The sequence below is a fragment of the Balaenoptera acutorostrata genome, chromosome 15 (genome assembly GCF_949987535.1).
Source record: "Balaenoptera acutorostrata chromosome 15, mBalAcu1.1, whole genome shotgun sequence".
Lineage (NCBI taxonomy): Eukaryota > Metazoa > Chordata > Mammalia > Artiodactyla > Balaenopteridae > Balaenoptera > Balaenoptera acutorostrata.
The window spans coordinates 12,292,985-12,319,277 of NC_080078.1; the positions used below are offsets into that span (position 1 = coordinate 12,292,985).

At 39.5% G+C, this 26,293-nt stretch overlaps 1 protein-coding gene and 1 non-coding gene across 5 annotated transcripts in view; one reads left to right on the forward strand and one right to left on the reverse strand.

Moving 5' to 3' along the window:
• Positions 1 to 26,293, forward strand: part of AUTS2 (activator of transcription and developmental regulator AUTS2) — a 1,113,272-nt gene that overhangs the window by 102,636 nt on the left and 984,343 nt on the right. The window lies entirely within an intron of this gene.
• Positions 11,531 to 11,642, reverse strand: LOC114238472 (U6 spliceosomal RNA). The gene has a single exon (XR_003623824.2). It is a non-coding gene; the product is annotated as a U6 spliceosomal RNA (small nuclear RNA).

Sequence of the window (26,293 nt, forward strand, 5' to 3'; positions counted from 1 at the left end):
GAATTGAGCTGCTGTCCTTTAACTAGGAACTCACAGCTGTTTGTGTTGTATTGTGTGATGAGATTTCACCTTACCTTGTTTCGTTATGTGATATCTTGCATATTGTAAAATAAAAGAATGTTTATTAGAAGCTTCTGCTCTAAGCAGTATATAAAGGCTGGTATGTTCCCAGGAAACCAATATAAAGATACCGGGAGGCCAGGTCTGGAGCCTTTGCAACCTCTGATACTTCTCCTTTCCTGGGATTTTTTCATTTTTGTTGAATTTTTCTTGATAGGGAACACCTGATTTGCTCCTGAGTCTCAAATATGACCAGTCATCATATTTTAAAAGTATTTCTTTTGCTCTTTAACGTTAACTGTTAAAGCAAGATTTTTTTCATTTCTTCCTAAGAGATCAGTGGTATGTCCAACAGGTTGGCTCCTTCTGTGTTTTAATTATCAGACCTTATCTGCATGCTTTTTACACAAATTTGCCCCATTAGAAAGAGTTGTAGCTTGTATAATTGTGAATTTTAGTCCTGTGTTACGTTGTAGTGCCACCAGTTTGCTTTCTTTGACTGGTTTCACATAACAATTGCTAGAAGTAGACACCAATTTTATAGTACTTAGTTCAATGCAGAATTCAGAGTAAGCTGAAGGATTGTTTGGTTACACTATGCAGTAAACCCAATGGTTGCAATAACCAATATACATGGATCTACTCTTAAGGACATAAGGAATGTCATGCTGCCACTTACCAGCTGTGTGACCTTGGGCATGCCACTTAAATGTCTTAATCCAAGTTTCTTCATCTAGGTAGTTGCAAGGATTAAAGAAATTTGTATTTGATATTTGCATGTACACAGTATTTGCATGCAATATTTGCATGCACATAGTGTGCCAGGCACTATTCTGGCTGTTGGATACATTTGTGAAAAAAAGCAGACCAAATCCCTACCCTGGTGGGGTTAACATCTGACTTTAGCTTTAACTGTCAACTAGACAGAATCCGCTTGGTAGGAGAACATGATAGCTAACATTTATGAAAAAAATTTAATTGAAACATGTAACTAATAACACTGACTTTATGTGGTACATTTAAACCCTATTTCTATCTAGTTTAGTACGTCTGCCTTATAGAGCAGGTCTTAGAGAGAGCCCTTCCCCATAGAATAGCTGTCCATATTAACGGTCTTGGCTATTAAAAAAAAAAAATAGGTGCAGAGTCTCTGCATCTGTTATTTTGGGATTCTTGGTCTTGGGATGCTGACTGTATAGCCTCCTTCTCTAGGTCTTTGCTTTATAGGTTGTTTCTAAGATTCCTGAAGGGGACTCAGAGAATGAGCTCTGAGTGACGTGTTTGATCCTTGAGTCTGTTTGTGAAAGCCCAGTTTGTTCAAGTCTGAATGACTCAGAGAGGACAGTGTGATGTTTAGCTTACCTAGCCCTGTCTTGTAGCACTGATTTGTTAATATCTGCAGAATCACAAGCGGAAAAAATATCCCAGAGCATCAGATTGATCAGTTCTCTCGTATTCTTTTTCATGGGCAACTGAAAGAAAAACCTTTTTCAGGAAAGCTCTTTCTCCTCTTTTTGTGTCTTTTTCTGGAACAGAAAGACAGCATTGTGACAGCATTTTGACTGTGGGATTCTGGAATTCAGACATAGGGGGGTGTTAGTGACCAAACATCACTTCCTTGGGGACAGGGGTGGTGGTTGTCAGTGAGTCTAGAGCTGTATCTTGAGAGGAATGGGCAGCGGCTCCTGCAGGGACACAGAGATGTCAGGCACCGATCTCACAGTCTGCTGAATGCTGGGTTCACAGCAGTTGGAGTATTTAAACCAGGGTTAACATATAGTGTGTGTTATTATGAGAGATGTATGAGGTCAGAGTTAGGACCCCATCATGTGGTGGCAATTTGCATACTTTATTTCCTGTATTTTCTTTTAGGGAGGGAATACATAATATGTGATAATGAAGAAAGACATGTTTTTGTGGCTTTTTAAAACATTGAATTTTGATTTAGGATATTTTATGTCATGGATGTTTTTTGAAGGACATGAAATTTGGTTGCTTATTTAGAAGCTTTTGAGAAAATTGGGTCTCTGACACACAAGCAGTCCCACATTGAATTCCCTCCGTTTATTGCTGCAAAGACATGAACATTTTTGTCAAAGATGTGGGAGGGGTGTTACATGCTTGTTTATCAGAGCCACCAAAAGTAGCTCAGACATCCCTCACGACTCAGCTGATGCCCTTGCTGCCTGGTTGGGTATTTGTGTACTAAGGACTTGCTTCCTTGCTGAAGGCTAGGAACATGTCACAAAGCCAGATTGCTATGGGGATTGTTGCAGTGAGCAGACTTAGCGAGATTGCACAAGGCTGGCTAGTGCCCAGGTTTAGACTACCTTGGAAGAATTGGCTTGAGGGCAGAGAAGAGAAGTTTGGAAAACTCCTTTCTTCCTCTTTGGTGGCATTAACCCCTGTGAAACCAGACTCAGCCGCTTTTGTTCTTTTTCCAGAACTAGGGTAGTATCGCTCATCTGGACTTAAACTAGTTGGTATTAATCACAGGAAGAGGCGTTGTGTGGGTGCCATGTGCAAATTGTTGAGCTGTTCAGGTGGGGTTAAATTTGACACCAGAGGAATGCATTGGCCCCGGCAGGAGGTAACAGTGGGTTGAGGAGGTCTGCACTTCAGCCAGAAATTTTTACTTCATAATTTTTTTTGTTGTTGTTTGTTTTTTTAACATCTTTATTGGAGTATAATTGCTTTACAATGGTGTGTTAGTTTCTGCTTTATAACAAAGCGAATCAGTTATACATATACATATGTCCCCATATCTCTTCCCTCTTGCGTCTCCCTCCCTCCCACCCTCCCTACCCCACCCCTCTAGGTGGACACAAAGCACCGAGCTGATCTCCCTGTGCTATGCGGCTGCTTCTCACTAGCTATCTATTTTACATTTGGTAGTGTATATGTGTCCATGCCACTCTCTCACTTTGTCCCAGCTTACCCTTCCCCCTCCCCATATCCTCAAGTCCATTCTCTAGTAGGTCTGTGTCTTTATTCCTGTCTTGCCCCTAGGTTCATAATGTTTTTTAAAAAAATTTATTTATTTGTTTATGTGGTCGTGCCATGTGGCATGTGGGAATCTTAGTTCCCCAACTAGGGATTGAACCCGACCCCCTGCAGCAGTCCTAACCACTGGACCACCAGGGAATTCCCCACTTCATAATATTTTTACTCTAACTTCTTGCTCTCAGTGTTGAGAAATGCCCATCTGGCCATTCAGATAGTTTGGGCAAGTTTTCACCCATGAGAGTGCTCTCCTTAAAGATGGTGAATTGACTCATTCATGGCTCTTTAAAAATAAGCACATTTCTGAAACCATCCATCCTAGTGTTCAGCAGTCCAGATAACAAGGTACTTTTGTTCTGAGTTTGTTGCAAGCATGCACTGACTAAGGGTGGAAAGGGCAAAACCAGAGATTTTTCCTTCTGTTGAATCTTTTCACCATAAGGATGATTTTGTCCTTTAAATAAAATAAACCGGAGCTCTCAATTTTATTAAGTGAGGAGTGTGGGGGAGATAGAAATGAGGCAAGGTGCTATCCCTGTTTCTTAGAAGACTCTCCTGACACTTTTTGAGCTCTGCCCATCGATCAAATTTGAGTCATTGCTTCAGTAACATGACATAAAACATCTTCCTCCTTTTTAAAAGTATCTTTCCTTTAAAAATTTCTAAAAAATGCCAGAACCTTCCCAAGTCAGCTTAATAAAACAACTCAAGTGTGAAGGGATCTGAAATTACTTTAAACAAAGCAAACGATTCTGACTCTCCTACTTGGGAGACATTTTCTTCTTGAAGGCCAGCCCTCTAAACTGTGGGACGATCCAAAGCAAAATCCAATTAAAGTCCCCTAATTCCCATAAGTAATTTCTTTCCTTTTCTTTTTTTCTTTTTTTTTTACGATTTTCTTTTTTTTTTTTTTTTTAATTGGGGTATAGTTGTTTTACAATGTTGCGTTAGTTTCTTCTGTACAACAAAGTGGAGTTCCCTGTGCTATACAGCAGGTTCTTATTAGTTATCTATTTTATACATATCAGTGTATACATGTCCACCCCAATCTCCCAATTCATCCCACCACCCCACCCCCCGCTTTCCCCCCTTGGTGTCCATACGTTTGTTCTCTACATCCGTGTCTCTAAATTATCCTTTTATATATCTTACTTGAATGCAGCTTGCAAGTGAATATCACTGTGAGAGCTACAGTTTGTCAGGGTTTAGATCTTAATTAGCTCATGAGATTGCATCCTTTTGAAGCTGTATACCACAGGTTGTTGGCCAGTTTTCCAAAAGCAATTAAAATGCCCACTGTTATAATTAAGCTTGTTAGTGGTTGTATGTTCTAGTTATAAAATGTATTTGGCAATTAAAGAAACTGAGTTTGGGGCTTTTGGCTGGACTCTCTGGGATGCAGTAAACTGGCTTCCACCTTAGTATCCTGTTAGGAGAGTCACTGATATGGGTACTTAGATGGTGGGTCATATCTTAGGTCCTTGAGTATTTATTGTTATTCCATAAATAAGAACAACCTTAGGTTTTTACAAAAAAGCTAAAGTTAGGGAATGTGAGTTCCTGATTATGTCCTACTCTATATACAGGAGACGGAAATCTAAATTTCCAAATTACAGTCTTGTAGCTGAGAAATCCTTTTAAAGAAGCATTGTCTTATCTTTAAGAAGGTAGCTTGACTATGACAGTGAACAATTTAATCTGTTAAACTAACATCTCTTGCTCTGGTCAAATTTCTTGTCTGTTTGTTGAACCAGGAGTTTGGCGGAAATGTTCCAGGTACAAGACGCGGTTAATATCTGTTTCTGAACCACACAGCATGTAGAAGTTGGTAAGCGGTGTTTCCACCATCTCACAGTGAGATTAGTCTGAGCTGGCCCATGGGAGAGGCTGTGATTGTCAGGGCTGCCCTTGGTGGCAGATATAATTCTTAGTGGCTTTCTTTGCACGATGCTTGCCTTTTATACTTTCTTTTCTTCTCTTGACTATTTTGGACTATTTCTTTGTTTCTCAACACCCAGAGTGGCATGGTGGATGAGACCATGGGACAAAAGAGTCATTTAGTGTACAGGTGGAAATCAGTACTTAAAAAATGAGGTTGAGGTTTTCTTGTGTATTTTATTTTGAAATCCATTTAGCACACATGGAGGAAAATGGACCTCTTAGTTTATGTGGTTCCATCTCTTTGCCTTGCCTGTTTGTGCCCCTCACCCCCCACCCCCATGCAAATAACATGAAGATGATAGTTTCAGAATGAGCTTAGAGCATTTAGCGCTGGGCAGGTGGAATGCTTCACAGGATGTTAAAATCAAAGAGAAAGAGAAAAGGGCAAATGTTTTGTAATTACTGTTTGGTTTTGAGGAATAGTGGAAGGATTGAATCCTATTTTAAATGTACTTCTTTCCAGAGTTCCTTTAAGGTCTTGATTAATGATTTAAATTATTTTCTTTATTGTGCAGAAAGATTATAATTATTAGAGATACATTTTTCTTGGGAAAAATACTATTTGTGGTTCTTGGGATGTTAAGTCTATAATATATTAGTATAGAAAAAACTTGAAGTCTTGTGGGTCTAAGGACATTTGCTTTAATCCGTATATAGTAGCACTTCCTGGGCTTTCTTTGTATTAAGTTTACCATAACTTATTTCTAGCCTTGTAAAAATAGAGGGAAGAAACCCCAAATTATTAGTTTGGTTTCTTTGAATTCTACAATTTTTCCCATGTACAGAACAAAATAAAACCAGTGTTTGCTGCCATCCTACAACGGATGATTATTGGTTCTGAGGAAATGACTATCTGTAAAGTATACATTTGTGTGTAATATGTGGTATTAGTTATGTGTGGTGTTTTATAGTTAAAATATAACATAATCATCATGAAATAATACACATGAAATGAGATGTGATGGTAAGAAGAGATTGACTTAAAAATAAACAGGAAATAAACAGTAGAATCTCTATAAGCAGTCTGCCTTGTAGACCTAATCAGTCAGGCTTAACTTGTACTTTAGTTTCCTGCATAAAGTCATATTTAGCCTCCCAGTTCAGGATAATGCCCCTCCTTTGTGTGTCCATAGCACTCCATATCTCTCTCATTGTGGTACTTCCACAATTGTTTATGTCTGATTCCTCCACTTGACTATAAACTATTAGAACATGAGCAGATATTATACTTTTTATTTTTCATTTTATTTTACTTTTCCTCTTTGAATTCTTTAAAAAAAATTGAAGTATAATTGATATACAATAAACTTCACATATAAGTGTGTTAAGTTTTGACGTAGTGTATACCCATGAAACCATTCCATGGTTAGGATAATGAACATCTACCAACCCCCAAAGTTTCCTCATGCCCCTTTATAATACTTCCTCCTGCCTTTCTCTATTCCCTGTCCTGAGGCAACCACTGGTCTGCTTTCTATCTCTATAGATTAATTGGCATTTCCAATAATTTTATATGAATAGAATCTCATACAGTATTATTCTTTTCTTTAGTCTGGCTTTTTTCACTCAGTATAATTATTCTGTGATTTATTCACATAGCAGTGGTTATCAGTAGTTTCCTTTTTATTGCTGAATGCTATTTCATTCTTTGGATATAGCAAAGTTTGTGTATCCATTCATCTCTTTTGGGGCATTTAGATTGTTTGCAGTTTTCTGCTATTATGAATAAAGCTGCTGTGACATACCAATCTTTGTACGAACATATGTTCTCATTTGTCTTAGGTAAATACTTAGGGAAGGAATGTCTGGGTCACATGGCAGGTATATGTTTAAATTTATAAGGAGCTGCCCAACAGTTTTCTAAAGTGTTTGTACCATATTAGATTCCCATCAGTAGTGTGTGAGAGTTCCAGTTCCTCTGTATTCTTGCCAACACTTGGTATCGTCAATATTTTAAAAATTTTAACCATTCTAATGGGCATGTAGTAGAAATCTCATTGTGGTTTAAGTTTGTATTTCCTTAATAACTAGTGATGTTGACCACCTTTTCATGTGCTTGCCATTCATATATCTTCCTTTGTGAAGCATATGTTCAAACCTTTTGTCCATTTTTTGAAAACTGGGTTGTTTGTTTTCTTCTTACTGATTTTGAGTTCTTTACGTATTCAGAATTCAAGTCTTTTGTCAAATATATGATTTGCAAGTATATTATCCCAGCCTATGGTTTGCCTTTTCATTCACATTAATTGTCTTTTGAAGAGCAGAATTTAAAATTTTGTTGAAGTGCAAATATCAGTTTGTTCTTTTGTGGATTATATTTCTGGTGTCATTGCTAAGAAATCTTTGCTTAACCAAAGGTCACAGAGGTTTTCTTCTGGAAGTTTTGTACTGTTGGATTTTACATTTAAGTCCTTGATTCATTTTGAGGTAATTTTAGTGTATGGTGTGAAGTATGGATTGGAATTAATTTTTTTTCATATGGATACCCAATTGTTACATCATTTGTTTAAAAGACTGTCCCTTCTCCCTGAATTAGCTTTGCACCTTTATAAAAAATTAGTTGTCTATATATGCATGGATCTATTTTATTCTCTATTCTGTCTGTTCTATTAGGTCTATGTGTCTATCCCTTCTCCGGTATCACACTGTCTTGATTACTGTAGCTTTATATTAAAATCTAGTAGTATGAATTTCCCAGCTTTATTCTTTTTCAACCATTGTTTTGACTATTTAGTTCGTTTGTTTTTCCATATAAATTTTAGAATAATTTAATCTATAATTAAAAAAAATCCTCCTGGGATTTTGATTGAAATTTCACTAAATCTGTAAATTTCACTAAATTTGGGGAGAATTGTTCACTATGTTGAACCTTCTAATCTGTGATCATAGTATATCTCCCCATTTGATCTGTTTTGATTTCTTTCCATCAACGTGTTGCAGTATTTAGCATACTTGTCACATATATGTTTTATACTTATTCTTTCTACATAGCTTCAATTCAGAAGGTTCAGAGACTCCTCTTTGGTGCTGTTCTTGAGATACGTTTATATTATATCTTTCTAATAATAATTTCAGTTGTGTTAATCTTCACCATTGCCTTAGTTTTCCTGAGGAAACCAAATTTTATTTGGAGGCAAACATGCCACAGGAGGTCATTGACTACCTAGGTAACCTGCTTAGATTTAACATCAATGAATGACTTTAAAGCAATTCATATAACTCCTTCTTTGGCTCATATAATTTTTCTTGAGGCATAAGCAAAAGTGGTTTCAGAAATGTTTAGAGCAGTTGTAATCCAACTGTGTTTGAAAGAAGAATTTTAAATGGCTGAAGAGCTGACCACTTTTTATGCTGGGTAGGTAGCAGCCCAGAGGACCTTGGTGGCTCTTGAAGAGCTATCAATATTTCTTACCTGGAAAGCAATGAAGGACATATTTTAGGTTGGGAATAGATAATTCATAGGCTAGTGGAGTGCCGTGTTTCAGTGGAAGGATTCCTTAGAGATCATCAGTTCACAGAAAGGGAAAGTGAAGCCTGAGGATCATACTATACTCTGAGACTTGGTGTCCTTGGAGGATCATACTATACTCTCAGTGAATTCTTCTTGAAAGCCAGTCTGTTTGCATCAAAACCTACAGAGACATAGCCCTTCCCACTCAGCAGATTATGTACGGTCAGGTTAGGCGGTCAAAATGGAGAGATAGGAATTGGTGTTGGGTTATTAGAGTCAGGGTGGTCATTGATCAGAGATGATGATGTGACCTGTAGGATCATTATGAGAACTTCCCATGAGGGACAAATGTGGACGATGATTGCTTACATAAACTAGTGCAGTTAACTTTGTGCCAGGCACTACTCTAAGTGATTTATGTTTATGGGCTCCTTTAATCTTAACAGCCTTGTGAGGTGTAGTTACTGTAATTATTCCATTTTGTGAGTGAACACAATGAGGCACAGAGAGATCAGGGATTTTTCTAGTGAGTGACAGAGGTGGGAGAGGAATCTGGGCAGTCCCGCTCTAGAGTATGCACGCCTAACCACTGTACTGTCGACAGACTGCCCAAGAATGTGTCTATTATGTGAGCCCATAGGGGAGTGATCCCCAAAAACCTCTCTGCCGGCCTTGGGGACCTTGAGTTTCAGTTGTTTTTTTTAAGTTTTAAAACAAGAGAGACTTCTGTTAGTGGTTAGATTTAGACTTTTCATTTCTGAAGTCCGGAATTTAAAGTTCTTTGAAACATATAGGTTTTCTAATATTAAGTATATGTGTGTATGTAAAAGTTTCACTTGTTTAAAAAGTCCCTTCTCTCCCTAAACTGCAGACTATCTGTTTTAAATGTTTGTTTCCCAAGTTTTTTTTTTTTTTTCCTCTCTGAAGAGGACAGCCTCAGGCTTATGTCAAAATGCAGCTGACTGTGCCTTAGATTTGGAATGTGCCAACAAGAGACTGTACAGCTGTGTATACAGTTGGCTCTTCAACAATGTGGGGGTTAGGGCCACTGGCCCTCCCCACAGTCGAAAATCCACGTATAACTTATAGCTGGCTTTTTGTATCTGTAGTTCCTCTCCATTTACAGTTCTGCATCCACAGGTTCAAGCAACTGGGGATTGTGCAGTACTGTAGTATTTGCCATAGAAAAAACTCCACATTTAAGTAGAACTGCACAGTTCAAAGCAGTGCTGTTCAAGGGTCAACTGTACTTATATGGGGCCAGGTATAAGCACTCTTAAAGAATCCCAGTGACTAAAAGGACCAAGTACAGTACTAGGAGAAGAAGCTGTGGAGCAGCTGCCTGCCTCCAGCCAACAAGGCGCTCCTGGGTGACGTTTGCCACCAGCTCCTTGGGTGTAGGCGTTAGAGAGTATGAAAGCCGGCCTGATGGCTCTGTGTTTGTGGCTCCACTTGGAAACTTTACAGCATTTCAGCTGCTTGCTCCTGTGTAGGCACAGAACCGTAACTTAACCATAATGCTTGACTGTAACTCTGAGGGGAAATGAGGACAGGAAAGTTGGACAGCATTTTCCACTTGGTGGAGGATGGAGACCAGAAGGAAGGGATGGAAGGGAGTAGAATAAAAGTAAAAAGTGATGAGTTTAGATATATCTTGCTTGAGGTTTTCTATTGTTGAGGGAGCCATACCCACAGTAGTAGCATTTGTACTTTGGGAAGGGGGTGGAAGTAGATCTTCTGGAATGTAATCTGGACTGATTCCTTCTTGAATGGGGGAACATAGATGATTGTGTGGAAAAGCTCTCACTCTCTCTCTCAGATGTACCCACATATGCACACTGTTCTTGTTTTTGCTAACTACAGAAGCTAAACAGAGGGCGGTTGGAAAGAGTTCATCCACTGTTTTAATCCTTGGGTGAGATTGTTAAATGATAGCCATGTTCTGGTTAGCACAAGAGTTTTTTTGTCCCTGGCAGCAAAGGAGGCCAAAGATGGTATTTGAACTCTGGCTCTTCAATTTAAGTCACTAAAAATTTATCGAGTGTGCCAGGTACATGACATGAACATGAGATATGGCATCTAAAGGCTAATTGTTATAGTTTATGTTGGTCTCGATAGACTTCCACTTCTCATATAGATTTCTATACTTCTCATAAAAGACAAAGATTATCATTGATGAAAGATATTAGAGATTACCATTTTAAAAGTATTCAGTAAATATTACCCATTCTCCCTGAGAATGTATGGGCATATCAGGATCTTTGGTGGGTATGTTAGTTTCCTGTTTGCTACTGTAACAAATTACCACAAAATTGGTGGCTTAAAACCACACAGATTTATTATCTTCAGTTTTGTAGGTTAGAAGTCCAACGTGAGTCTCACTGGGCTTAAAATCAAGGTGTCAGCAGGACTGCATTCCTTCTGGAGGCTCTAGGGGAGGTTCTGTTACCTTGTCCTTTCCAGCTCCTAGCGCTTTCTCGCATTCCTTGGTGTGTGGTCCTGCCTTCATCTTCAAAGCCAGCAATAGCAGGTCGAGTCCTTCTCATGAAACCATCTCTCTGTTTTCCTACTTGCATAGTCACATCTTCCTCTTCCTTTGAGATTACATTAGGCCTACGTGGACAAACCAGGGCAGTCCCTTTAAGATCAGCTGATCAGCATCCTTAATTCCATCTACAACCTTAATTCCCCTTTGCCATATAACATAATATATTCACAGATTCCAGGAATTAGGACGTTCAGCATCTTTGGGGAGCCATTATTTTACCCTCCACAGTAGGGGAGACTTTTTCGAAACTTTGCTCATTTCCCCATCAAGTGAAATTATATAAGGCCCTCCCTCTCACCCTTTGCATAATGAATTGTTACCTGTGAATACATGCTGTGTATGTGAGTGGTGGGAGGCTTGTCACTCATTACCTTAAAGCCTCACTCTTCATTGTCATAAAACCCCAGTCACCTAAACCTTTGATGATTAGTTTTGTAGAATCATAGTGTTGGAAGGAAGCTAGAGATCGTTGTAGCCAGCCTGCCCTGCAGGTGCTTACAGACACATTATTACATCTTTTTTTTTTTTTTAATATGGAACGCGTCACGAATTTGCATGTCATGTCATCCTTGCGCAGGGGCCATGCTAATCTTCTCTGTATCGTTCCAATTTTAGTATATGTGCTGCCGAAGCGAGCACCACATTATTACATCTTTTCCAAGTGGCTGTCCCACCTTTGCTGACATGGAATGGCCTGCTTTGGGAGGTCATGTCTTCTTTGCACAGCTCCATTTTTCTGTTAGAAAATTCCTGCTTTATTATATTGAGGGGAAGTCTCTCTCTCTGCAGGTTTCTATTGGTTCTTTTTTGTTTTACTCTCTGGGGTCATATTGAAAAATCTAATTTCCTCTTTCGCACTTGAAGCCCTTGAGATTTTTTTAAAGACAGCTATCATATCCCCCAAGTATTCAAACTAAAAAATCTCAATTTCTTCAATTGAGTCTCATATGAAACTATTTTGAGGCTTCTTTCCATCCTGGTCCTTCTCCTGAATATGATACAACATGAAGAAGGGGAGACTGAAGGATGATTTAATAGGAGCCTTTAAATGCCAGGGGGATTGTTACACAGAGGAGGCTGGTAAGATCTCTGCCATTACCACGGAAACAAGAAATCACAGGCTTATATTATGGCTAAAGAGATTTAGGTATCAGAAAACCTGTCTTAACCTTGTGGATTGAGATAGTGCAGCGGACTGCCATGGGAAGTTGAGGGATCTTTTGCCCTAGAAATCTATAAGACAAGCCTTTAACCTCAGAGTTCATTTATTTTGTGTAAGAGACTTTGCTTTAGTTAAATGTTCTGCCTAAAGAACATTCTTGTCATTGCTTGTCATCCATGCCTGATGCCTGGATTTCCCTCTTGCGTTGGCTCATTGGATGTAAGGCATCATCATGACTGCTGTTAATCACAGGGGGAAGGAATCTGGTTCAGGGCTTTATGAAGGAAGGGAAACAGTGGCGTAGCTCAGGATAATTAATAGCAAGTGGAGTGACAGTTTGATTCCCTGGTAGGAACCCTGGCATTGTTGAAGGAAAAAATCACTTTATTCTTTCATAGAGAGAGGCAGCTGTAATTCTGGTTGGATGGAATCCAATTAAAAGGAACTGACATGCAAATTGATGATCAGACAGTGTGAGCATAGAAAAAGTCCAAGAAGAGTTCTGTAAGAAGTGGCAGAGAACAGTGTAAGTAATTTGGCATGGTAATGTGTGTAAGAAAAATGGAACCATATGGGTTGGCTACCTGAACAATTATAAGTCTGGAATCTCAGCCAGGTGAGAGCAGGAGACTACTTGGTTTGATGGGTTTATAGCTACTGAACTTTTAGACATTTTGGTGTTGAAACGTACATTTTAGGAATTATAGCCTTTCACAATAGAATGATTATAAATCAGCCCAAATTGGCAGTGGTTAAGTAAAATATTCCCAAGAATATATGATGGGAATCCAAGCCTGGCTCTTTGAAAGAAGATCTCATTGTACAGATATACTTCACCTGACCTAATGATGTGTCCTCAAAGATTTGTGTGAAAATTGACTCCTAAATTTAGGATGAAATAGGACAGCTTGCCGTTTATAGTAATGCTATTATGAATCATTTTCTAAAGTGAAAAATCCATTTATAACCAAAGTCATGACCAATTTATCCTTTGAGTAAATTCATAAGTCCATGTGTTAGGTTTGCTTAAACAAAGGTACTTTTCTTTGAAATGAAATAATTGTAGAGACACGTAGCAGTTAAACTTTAGAGTAACAGAGGAAAAAATGGGCAGGATTTTTTAAGAAGTCAGTATATTGCTTTTTAGGGAGGAAAATTCTGCTTAAGAAGTCAGATAGCCTCTGCTGTTACAGTGGGAGAAGGAGAAGGCTGCCCAGTGGATTGCAGGGAGATTTATTAGGATCTTTTGGGAACTGCAGCAGAAAGGGCTATGAAATTTTTTGAAGAAGGAGCAAGGAAGTAGGACCACAGCATTTATTAGACTTTATTCAGAAGAAAGCCAAAGACGGTGAAATGGAGTTCACCCTGAGAAAGCTGTGGAAGATTGAGGAGCTAAGACTTAGCAGCAGCAGCAAGAAGAGACCAGGGTGTTGTGGGCAGAGTTTCCACTCAGCAGGAGAGCATCCAGTTGTCACTCTGGTCGGCAGCAAGGGATGTTAACAAAGGAGATTCAGAATGACCAGGGTCCAGTTTTTGTTGGTCCAGGTGTGAATAGTGTGCTTGCTGCATAAGGTGTAAGCTCCAGGGGATCTTGCCCCCCTGCAGCCACTCTGCTTGGGTACTCCTACAGCTGCGTACTCCCTGCCCAGGGCTGTCACTTTTACTTTTCACTCTGCCCAAAATGCTCTAACCCTCAGGGGTCCTTCCCTCACTTGATTCAATTTTCTGATAGAAGCTCCCTTTTCAGGGAGACCTTTCTTGATAATCTAAAGTGAACACTGTTTCTTCCCTTAGTCTGCTTTACTTTTCCCCTCAGCACTCATTTCCACCTCAAGCATAAGTTTATTTGTTAAATGTTTTTCCCTTTTCTCTCTAGTAGAAGTAAGTACCATGAGAGTTGAGACCCAGTTTGTTTTGCTCACTGTATTCCCAGCACCTAATCCATACAAATTTGTGGAATGGATTTTTAGGGAGTCTTTATTATATGAGCTTGGAATAAGAAGGGGACTCAGTTGCTCTCCTATATTACATAATATGTTATATAATTATAATAATTATGATGGGCTCAGCACAGAGTGCTGTGAACTTTGAGAAATAAGCTGGGGATAGTCATCACAGAATTGGAGACTGGAGCTGGAGTGGTTTAGAGTTTTGTTTGGTAATCAAGACAAGGGAAGGGTATTGTAGGCTGACAAAAGAGGGTAAATACACTTGCAGAGATTTAGAAATGAGTCTTGTCTTTGGGAGTCCTTCAGTGAGCTCGATGTGGCTGCTAGAGCACAGGTGCGTGGTGAGCCTTGACACACAGGAGTGCGAGGTGTGGTTGGGAAGGACATTTTATAAGTATGTCAAGATCTGATTGGGGAAGTTCTTGAGTTTGGACTTTACCTTTTGGGAAGTGGTGAGCCCAAAACTCTTTAATCAGTATCCGAAAGATACCCTGAAGGAGGGATTGGAAGAGGGAAGGGTGGAGAGGAAGGATGTAGAGCAGGGTTGATGTGATTTTTCCAATCTTGAGATGCAGGAGAAAGTTTGGGATCCCCATGTTGAAGGACAAGAAAATGAAAAGCAATTTTCTTTGTTAACTAAGATGCATGATGATATACTGTGTATAGGTAGTGGATAAAGGTTGAAAACTAATAGCTCTTGTAACTGTTTAGTTTTTCCAATGGGGTAAAGCTGTGCCACTGGGACACAAGGAGAGGAGAAGACCATTTTGGTTCATAGAATAGAAAACTTTAACTGGGAGATGCCTTGGCAAATGGATAGGGATTCTTATCCTAGCTCATGTGTTTTAGCAGCTGTGCAGCCTTGGACAATTCATTTACCTGCACTTCTGGTTCCTTTCAAGGATGGGCTTTGTTGATATGCTTACATTGTTAATGTGCAGAACAAAGTATACAATTTTGGAAATTTTATGAAAATTCCTTTTATAAATATTGGGTAACATTAGGAGTCCTTTCCTTTAATAGAAATAGATATGAAGAGAGTAGAACTTAAATATTCTCATCACCCCCCCCAAAACAAACAAACATGGAGAAATAGATCTGGAATTGCTGTTTTCCTGGAATATGGTATTACCAAAGTGTCAGAGCCCCTCACACCCTGAGAAAACATGACCATTTCTAAGAGTTGGCCTGCACAGTTTTTAAAGCAGACAGTAGAGGAACGACTTTTCGCTGCTCATATTCTCCATGTCAAAACACGTTCTGTGTCAGCAGTTGGTGAGAGCTACTGCAGAGCAGTGCAGAAGCAAAAGGAGGATTTGATCATGTTGGATGTACTCCTGCATATTAACCTGCAGGTCACAGCAGTTCTTGTTCCAAAGAGCTGTGTACCAGGCAGTTGGACACTTTATCCTGGTTTTTACTCCCTTCATCATTCACAGCATCTCCTGTCGGGTACCCCCCCCCCCCCCCCCCCACTTCAGCCTTGGTCATTTGGAGTAGTTGAATTGTGGTCTTCTATGTATACAGAATGCTGTATAGGCTGCATAGTTCTCTGAGATCTTTTAGGAAATTTGGGAAACTTTACATTTTAGAATGCTTTCTTCACTTTTTTTTTGGGCTATGTTGGGTCTTCGTTGCTGCACGAGGGCTTTCTCTGGTTGCGGTGAGCGGGGGCTACTCTTCATTGCGATGAGCAGGCTTTTCATTGCGGTGCCTTCTCTTGTTGTGGAGCACGGGCTCTAGGCACGCGGGCTTCAGTAGTTTTAGCATGTGGGCTCAGTAGTTGTGGCACGCGGGCCCTAGAGCGTGCGGGTTTCAGTAGTTGTGGTGTGTGGGCTCAGTAGTTGCGGCGCACAGGCTCTAGGACGCACGGGCTTCAGTAGTTGTGGCACGTGGGCTCAGTAGTTGTGGCTCGTGGGCTCTAGAGTGCAGGCTCAGTAGTTGTGGCACACGGGCTTAGTTGCTCCGCGGCATGTGGGATCTTCCTGGACCAGGGATCGAACCCATGTCCCCTGCATTGGCAGGCGGATTCTTAACCACTGCGCCACCAGGGAAGTACTTCCTTCACCTTGAGAAGGGGGAAGGAGAGGAATGTTTTATAAGGATTGCTTTGAAATAGGTCCATATTGAAGAGTTTTAACTTGGGCAAAGGACAGAATAGCTTAGTGTCTATTAAGTTCCTAGAGTCCTGGAACTGTGTCCCAATTCCATCTTTTCCACTTATTAGTTATGTGACCATGGGAAAGTCACTTAGTTTCCCCATCTGTAACATGGGGGATACACACCCTAGTCCACTGGCCTCAATATGAAACAGCTCATTACACTGTAATGGTAGTTTAGTGAAATGGATGAGTAGTCTCAGTTTACCTCCACAGGCAGCCGCAGAAGTCAAGCCAAGCATCCTGGAGTATCTGGGAATCACCTGGAAAGAGGATAGAAGTCTGCAGCACAGTGGTAGGGGATGGATGGGTGGGACCCAAGAGTGAACTACAGAAGCAATTGATCTTAGCAAGCAGGAAGGGGTCTCCAGGGAATTCCTGAGTGTCAGCAAGGGATCTTGGTAATGATGGGGAAAAGAAATGACTCAACTGGAGGAGTCAGACCACCTTGGACGTCGCCCCTGAACCGCCACCAACATTGTATGTCACATCCCCGTGGGTGAGTCATGTTTCCTTTCTGACCGTCAGTTTCTTTGTCTGTAAAATGATTAGATGATTTCTTGACTTCTTTTCTACTCTAGTAATTTCACCACTTCATTGGCTTTCAAGAACTGTGAGAGGCAGGAGTGTCACAGAACAACCTGCCGTAGACCTTGGCCTGTGCAAATCTTTAGTTTTGTTTTTTTGTTGTTTCAAAGAAGTTTCTGTTCAAAAGACCATGAAACATTTCATCATTGGACTTTGAGGGAGTTGTCTCTAATCTCTCACGTTTCCTTTTTTCCCCTACAAATGATATCCACAGGACTGCTGTTGTCTTACGCTCTCTGGATCAGCACTTTTGCAGAGAAATGAAAACATTGCACTTTTAAAGGCACAGAAAGCAAAAACTGTAGCATCAGGATTCAGGGTTACAGGATTGGTTAACTTTCTGGTTTGTTTTGCTGAGCTGAATGAAAAAGATTTGATTGAACGTTACTGTGTACGGATTAATATTAATAACCACAAAAATCCCCCAGTGGTAATTTTTTTCCTTCTTTGCAAAGAATTTCAAATTATGATCTAGGACTGGGATTATTATTGTCAACTGGATATGAATGTGAGAAATGTGGAATAAGAGGATGAAGGACGTGGTTGGAGAGGAGCAACTCTTGGGGGTGAATGTCCAGAGAGGACATGTGTTCTGCATTCTTGAGGTGTAGCATTATTTTGAATAGTGATTTGTTACGGTTCAGATATGTATCTAGCAACTGCCCCAGAGCTTTATAACATTAGTCAGTAGAAATAGTATTAGAAAAAAAGTCATCAAAAGTAGAATTTTTCTTTAAGATTTAAGAACTGAAGTGTTTTTAAACTTTGATATTCCGAAGCGAAGAAGTTGTTAGGTTGGGTTTGAGAGTTCCTAGTAATACCCAAGTAGATCTTTACCACAGACTTAAAATACACTCATATGTAGTCACTTTTTTGGTTTGTTTGTTTTTGTTTTGTTCTCTATCCTAGCTGACTTTAGGGGAAAGGGAGTGTGGTATTGATATTAATTTATTTGTAAAATCAATAGCAATATATCAAACACTTGCTGTATACCAGGATTTACCACCATTAAATAAGAGATGGCCCCTGCTGCTCTCACGGAGTCCCCCTGAGTAAGGTTCAAAAGTTCGAAAAGTAAGCATGATTATCTTGCAAATAGATGACTGTAAGAGTGTGTAGGTATGCTGTTATTTCCAGCAGATTGCCTACCACATAGCCTACATGCGCTGGAGATACTCATTAAGTACTTTGAGAGGATGGAAGAGGGGGCATTTACAGCTTGGAAAAAAATCAGAGAAACCTTCATGAAGGAGGCGACATGACAATGATGTTTCAAAGGACAGGAAAGAGTATGCCATGTACATGGGCAGGGTTGACATTCCAGGGAGAGACTAGCATGAGGAGGTACCTGCCTCCTTTTCGAGTCCTGAAAGTAGCAAGTACTTTGTTGCTGGAGGTCTGGGTTTGTCTTAAGGGCAGTGGCAAATGAAATGCAGAGTGCAGGCTCTTTGAGGGCTGTCTGCTAAGATTCAAGGGGAAGATGTGCTGGGGAGTTGTATGCTGGGAATAGTTGGAAGCTCTCCCGGATTTCAGTGTTTCCTGAAATAGATGTACACTGTGATGTAGAAGTACCAGGATCAGATCAGTTAATCAGTATCTGGTTAATGTACATGTACATGCAGAATTTGGGCAGCAAGGTGCAATATGTAGAGTGTTATATGAAAATACTGGATGCACACAACTACAAGTATTAGTTTGCACAAGAAATCATTGTGATGCAGGTTGATGGAGAGCTAAAATGAGGAAGGTTGTTAGGGAGAGATGTCAGATCAGCTTCCCCCCAACCCCGCCAGCAGTGGTTCTCAATTTGGCTACAAATTATAATCACCTGGGGTTCTTAAAAAATTTCCTAGGTACAATTTACATGTAGTAAAATGCATAAATCTTAAGTGTACAAATCAATGTATTTTGACAAATACACACACCCACATACCCTTCAAATTAGAGTATAATCATCACCTGAAAAAGTTCTTTAGTCCTCGGTTCTAATCAGTCCCTTCCCACCCCTCCCATAGGCAACCACTGTTCTGATTCCTATCATCATAACTTAGTTTTGCCTGCTCTTGAGCTTCATAAAAATGGAATCGTATGGTGTGTACTTTTGTGTGTCTGGCTTCTTTTGTTAAACATAATATTTTTGAGGTTGTTCTATGTTGTTACAGGAATCAGTTCTTTTTTTTTTTTTTTTTTTAACTTTTGGGTTTTATTTATTTATTTATTTATTTTTGGCTGTGTGTTGGGTCTTCGTTTCTGTGCGAGGGCTTTCTCTAGTTGCGGCAAGTGCGGGCCACTCTTCATTGCGGTGCGCGGGCCCCTTACTATCGCGGCCTCTCTTGTTGCGGAGCACAGGCTCCAGACGCGCAGGCTCAGTAATTGTGGCTCACGGGCCTAGTTGCTCCGCGGCATGTGGGATCTTCCCAGACCAGGGCTCGAACCCGTGTCCCCTGCATTGGCAGGCAGACTCTCGACCACTGCGCCACCAGGGAAGCCCAGGAATCAGTTCTTTTATTGCTGAGTAGTCTTCTATTGTGTTAGGTGTACCACTGTTTGTTTAATCATTTCCCTCTTGATGGACATTTGAGTTGTTTCAAATTTTTGACCATTATAAATAAAGCTCTATTGTGCAAGGGTTGTTTTTGTTGTTGTTATTGGTTTGTGGACATAGGTCTTCATTTCTTTTGCATAGATTCCTAGGAGTGAAATTGTTGGGTCATAAGGTATGTAGGTGTATGTTTAACTTTATAAGAAACTGCCAAACAGTTTTCCAAAGTGGTTGTACCAGTTTACACTCCCACCAGTATTTCATGGGAGTTCTTGTTGCTCCATATCCTCAAAAAAATTTAGTGTTGTTAGTCTTTTTAATTTTAGCCATTCTAGTTGGTATAAAATGGTAATCTCATTGTGGTTTGAATTTGCATTTTCCTGATGACTTAATGGTGTTCAACATGGTCTTCTTTTGTGAGGTGTTTGTTCAAGTCTTTTGACCATTTTAAATTGGGTTGTCTGTTTGTTATTGATTTATAGGAGTTCTTTATATAATCTGGTACAAGTCCCATGTCAGATATATGTAATATGAATATTTCTCCTAGTCTGTGGCTAGCCTTTTAAATTTCCTAATGACGTCTTTTGATGGGCAGAAAATTTAAATTTTAATTAAGTTTAGCCTGTCTTATTTCCCCCTTGTATGTTTTGAGTCTTTTGTTTCCTCTCTAAAAAATCTTTACTTAGCCTAGGTTAAAATATTCTCCCTTGTTTTCTTCTTTACATTTATATGCATTTACATTTTGGTTTATGTTCCATCTCAGATTTTTGTGTGTGGTGTGAGGTAAGAGTAAAGGTTCATTTTTTTCCCCTTACATTTATCCAGTTGTTCTAGCATTATTCTTTGGAAACACTTTGCTTTCACCATTGAATATCCTTGGTGACTTTGTTGAAAACCAATTGCCTTTTAAGTCTATTTCTGCTTGTGTCTATTCTGGACTCTTTATTCTGCTCCATTGATGTATTTGTCTTTCCTTCTCCCGATACCACACTGTCTTGATTACTCTAGCTTTATACTCTAGTAAGTATTGAAATGAAGTAGTGTGAATCCTCCTACTTTGTTCTTTTTCAAGATTGTTTTGACTATTCTAGGTTCTTTGCTTTTCATATAAAATTTTAGAATCAAATTGTCAAATTCTAAAAAAATCCTGTGGTACCCAAGCCATAGTCCATGCCAGTTAAATCAGAATCTTTTGGAGGTTGAATCCCAAGTATTTCTTAACACTCTCTAGGTTATTCCAAATGCAGCAGAGATTGAGTATTAATGTGCCAATGGGATTTTAGTATGGTACCCTAAAAAAGAAATTTGGTAGTAGATTACTGGGGTGGAATGCATGTGTAGGAGTTGAAGTGGGCCGCCAAATGGAAGAGATTGTCAGTGCTTATGGAAAGAGGGAGAGTTTGAATGGGAATGATGGAAGGGTAGTGAGAAACTATGTGGTCTAGGAAAGTTCTCTCTCCTGGGGGACATGCAGTCCCTTTGCTGAAGTGTTGTCTTGTGCAGCTACCATTCCTGATCACTCAGGATTTCCTCACCCTAAGCCAGCCACAAATGTAGCCTAAAACCAGAGGTTTGAAAGCTAAGGAACACTTTTGTTGGGTAAAGCATATAAACACATTATTTTATAGCGTAGCTTTCCCCTGGATTAGGGAAGTGTTTGTGAAATCTGGATAATAATGAACTGGGTAAGCATTTTTTTTTTAAGCTTTTTGAAGGTTTTATGTCTTTTTAATAAAGTCTTTATGCAAACATTGGTTCATCCATTCTTCCCATGGGTCGGTAGTTTTGTCAGAAGTGCTGCCTCCCTAAAAGGCTTCAAAGAAAAAAGGGACAAAAAGTTGCAATCAAATAATGCTGTTCTTTGGGAACATATAAGCTCTGTGGCCTGGTAGGTGTTTGCTTGTGGCTTTTTTTTTTTTAAAAAAAACACGTTTTCCTACTTGAAGAGAGAGTTTGGAACTAGTCAGCTGAGTCCCTCTTTCTGAGATACAAGTTCCCTAAACAGCTGTAGAGAATTAATTTCAGTCAGAGCTGGCAGAGCTTTAATCTCAACTTTCTGCTCAGTGTTATGGAAAATCCTCTCTAGAAAATAACCAGTATCTACCTGCTATGGGATGTTAAAAAATTCAGATGAATGTTGGATTTTTGAGTGTTTTCCTAGTAGAAGCAGCATGGAAAATCCTTTAGTGAGCTAGATTTTACAGTGCACACAGAAAGCAAGGATTGACGATATATTTATATTTCTGTATGTGTGACATGTTGGCTGTACTATCTTCTTGTCTCTAATAGATTTCAAATATGCCATGTCCAACTCCAAACCTCATTTCTCTGTGAAGGGTGAGACATCTTAGGAAGAAAGAGCTTTAATATTATCAAACTTTTAACTCCTTTATAAATATATATGTATTCTCTTCAAGGCAGGGAAGCAGGTGGGCAAAGGGTGGGAGGAAAGCTGCTTTCCTTTTTCTATTTACCGTTATATTTAACAACACACACACATATATTTCTTTTATTAATGTTTCTGTAAAGAGGGAAAAGCATTCACAGACTCTGCTTTAAGAAACCTTCCTCTATCCTGCCTTTTTAATACCTTTATTTCTAGGATTTGTCTGTAAGGCAAACGTCACTTTTGTAGTGGTAAAATTCTAACAAATAATTTTCTATTTTGTTTAATGTTTAAACTATGTTACTATATTATCTTCTTAATAATTTCATGACTGTGTAATAGTACATCAGATTGTGCCATTAGGGCTTCCCTGGTGGCGCAGTGGTTGAGAATCCGCCTGCCAGTGCAGGGAACATGGGTTCGATCCCTGGTCCAGGAGGATCCCACATGCCGCGGAGCAACTAAGCTCCTGCGCCACAGCTACTGAGCCTGTGCTCTAGAGCCCGTGAGCCACGGCTGCTGAGCCCACATGCTGCAACTACTGAGGCCCACGTGCCTAGAGCCCGTGCTCTGCAGCAAGGGAGGCCACCGCAATGGGAGGCCCGCACACTGCAATGAAGAGTGGCCCCCGCTTGCCGCAATTAGGGAAAGCCCGCGCACGGCAACACAGACCCAACACAGCCAAAATAAATAAATAAAATAAATATATAAATTAAAAAAAAATTGTGCCATTAATTTATGTTCTAATGTTGGACGTTTAAAATAATTTTGTGCTGTTATACCACAAAGAGCTTATTTTTACTATGTAGGATTCCCCTCAATTTCTTTGATAGATTCTCTGTTGTAGAATAACAACAGGGTGCCTTTTTGTTTTAAGGGTTTTTTTAGTGTATACTATCTTTACACTGTGTACTATTTTTATACTGTATACTGTAGTCATCAGTATAAAGTGTACTTGCCTAAAAATATAATCATTTACCTTTTTAGAGATAAAAAGGTACTGGATTTCTTTCATAACTGTATCCCTAAAGAGTTGTACTTTCCCTTTATTTTTGTGTACTAGTTTATTTTGTGTACTAGTTTGAGCCCCATTTCTGTTTGCGTTTTACTGGTTTATGGATTGGAATTTTTTTTCTTAACTGATGTGAACTTTTAATGTTTTACGTATGTGTGTGTATGTATGTATATACATACATATATATATTAACCCTTTGCAGTATTTATCATGAATATCTTATCTGGCTTGTTCCCTTTTATTTTAGTTTTTCATTATAAAGGAATTTATGAGGTTGAGTTTTTTGTTTTCTTTTTTGACTTCTTCTGTGACCTTAAGATGAACAAACTTGTCATCCTTTCAAGATCTTACACCATTTTGTTTTTTACCTCCTAATATTTCTTATGGTTTAATTAAAAGGAGTTTCATGGATCCATTTGAGTTTGTGTTGATTCACGTACCCTCTTCTTAACCTGTAGTGCAGTGAGGAAAGTTGGGTTAAATCAGGAGCTTGCGTTATTCACAAGTCTTGGGAGAGGAATAGAAACAGTCAGAATTCCTATCTCAGCTTCCGGTGGTGTCTGCAAGTCTGTGTTTTACTTACCTATAAAGCTGGGATGAGAATAACAAATGTACAGAGAATTTTTTTTAATGTACTTAAGCCTTCTCTTAAGCACTGTTAAGAATCTCAGGTAGAGGTGTTTAAAATACCAAATAGCTGTAACCTTTGATTAAATGTGTGTACCATCATTTCTTGGATTTTTCTCAGTAGTCGGAGACTACATGGGATCTTTGGAATTTTTTTAAACTAACCCCGACTCTATAATCTGTGGACATTAGGGATCTGGATACAGAAAAACCTGCAAGTTGAGGATGTCCATCAGAAATATACAATATGTGCACCAGATCTGAGTACTTAGTGAGGACTTTGGGGACTATATAACAAAAATGACTTCAGAAAATAGAAACACTGGAGGCAGTACATATAGCAGTTTAGAAACATGGGCTTGACAGAAAGACTTGTTTAACCCAACTGTACCACCTACTTATGTGACCTTGGATAAGTAATTTAACCTCTCTAACCTCAGTTTCCTCAGTTATAAAATGGGGATAATATTGATGAATCATTTAATTAAGTAAGAGAATGTATGTGAAATGCTCAACATGGTGCTTGACCCACAGCAAATGCCAAGTAAATTATAGCTGGTATTACTGCCTTTATTAACAGTTAACATTTATGTAACATTTATGACCTATGGAGCCCTTTAACTTGCTGTTTCTCATTTGTGAATCTGGGTGCTTTATACAGAACGGATTTTTAAATGTTCCATGGACTTTTTATTGCCTCAAGAGGTCATTTCCTTTCAGGTACCTGTACAGCTGTGTACACTCAGTTGGCATTTGTCATGTACCTTCATGCCAGTGTCTTCTTATCTAAATTAAACTCTAAAACCCTGTGTGAGTACAAAGATTGTATCTTATTCAACTGGGTTGTCCTTGTACACAGCACTAGAACACAGAGTCCAGACCCTTTGCTATTAGAGCTCTAGCTCTACAATTTATTATTCAGGTGACCTTAGGCAAGTCAGTCTCTGGCTTGCCAAGGCCACTCTTTCCTCATCTGTAAAATAGGTAACAAATGTGAGGATTACTTTAAGTGATGTGTTAAGAAGTGCTTTGCATAGCAAATCGCAAATTTTTTTTCCCGTAACTCACTGTGCCTAGCTCAGTAGTTGGTGCTTAGAAAGTATATGTTCATTGGGGTTGGAGGCTGATGTGAAGGCAGTGGACCCAGTTCTTAACTTCAGTATCAAGATACGTTCATTTAAAAAGTGAAAATTGTTTTTGGGGGGCCAGTCGTCATACAGGGTTCTATGGCAGGCTCATTAATACGCTGGTACCTTGCCTTGAAGTGTTTACTTCTTGATGTTGTAAAGTTTGGGCATAGTTACACATAGGTTCTCAGAGCAGGTTCAGCGATTTAACCCTACCTTGAGGAAATAAACTAAATATATAACAAGTAAGTATGGATTTCAGAGTATGTGGTCTCTGTGGTCAGTCTGGAGAGGTGCATATGAGGATATTCAACAAACACTGGGATGCTGGCTCTGTGGAAGACTCTTGGCTAAATCAGTCTTGTTTCCCATGGAATTTCTTTTCCTGGTTGACCACAGGTGTATTTCTATGTGTCCTGTGTGTTCTCAGTTTATATATATATATTTTCCAATCTGATTTTCAGAAATGATGATGCTGAGATTTTGGCTGTGGTCAGTTTCAGTAGACAAGACCCAAACACTAGGTATCCATTTCTGTCTTGAATAAAAAGTAAAGTCTTGTTATAGAGAAAAAAAGCAAAAGTATTTAATAAAAAAAAATTCTGTGTTCATTTTGGAAAATGGTACCTTTGTTAATCCCCTAAGAGACAATTTATTATATTCTGACAGTATCATTGAATAGTCCAAGAAAGCATGATGCCTCAATTTAAATTTATTTTTCCTGGCACAGTTTTTGTTCTTAAGATTTGTGCCTGAAGGAAGAGGATGTTGTTTCTCATGGGGAGGGGAAGTGCCTAGTGGACAGAAAAAGGTGAAGAGTGTTATTTCCTTGAATATAGATTGGGGTTTAGTTTCCACTTAAGGATATTTCTGGGAAGAACAGAGCCAGTTCTACATAGAAGCTTGGTTTTTGCTAATTATGGAGGGCAGGATATGTTTTCATCTAGTCTGTTCCATCAAGTCCTGTTTATACTTTTGGGATATGGGGAGTTAGCTTTGACTCAGGTGAGGTGCACAGGTGACATGTGTCATTTCTATCCTAAGATGGTAGAGAGGACAGGCTGTTTTCAGATAATAACTGTTGGGGGCTAAGGCACAGGAACCTTTGGCATTTTCCTCAGATTAGTCAGTGGATGGCAAGTTTGATGAAAGAGCAGAGAGGGAACTGTTTTTATTAAGCTGTGATGTAATCCCTATGTGATTAACTCTTTATGGCTTTTTAAAAAAATTAATTAATTTATTTTTGGCTGCGTTGGGTCTTCATTGCTGCGTGCGGGTTTTCTCCAGTTGTGGTGAGCCGGGGCTACTCTTCTTTGCGGTGCGCGGGCTTCTCATCGCAGTGGCTTCTCTTGTTGCAGAGCACGGGCTCTAGGTGTGCGGGCTTCAGTAGTTGTGGCACGCGGGCTCTAGAGCGCAGGCTCAGTAGTTGTGGTGCATGGGCTTAGTTGCTCTGCAGCATGTGGGATCTTCCTGGACCAGGGCTTGAACCCGTGTCCCCTGCATTGGCAGGCGGATTCTTAACCACTGCGCCACCAGGGAAGCCCCTTTATAGCCTTTTAAGTACAGAAGAAATTTGCATTAGGAATTAATAACCAAGAGTCTTTGATTTTATGAAGTCTGAAAAAGTGATGACCAGTTGTCAATATTTTGGTCATATTCCACAAGTATCCCCTCAATCCAGTTGGTAGAGAGAGGTTTGAATGTGGTGACCGTAGTGAAACCTTCCTCTGAGAAG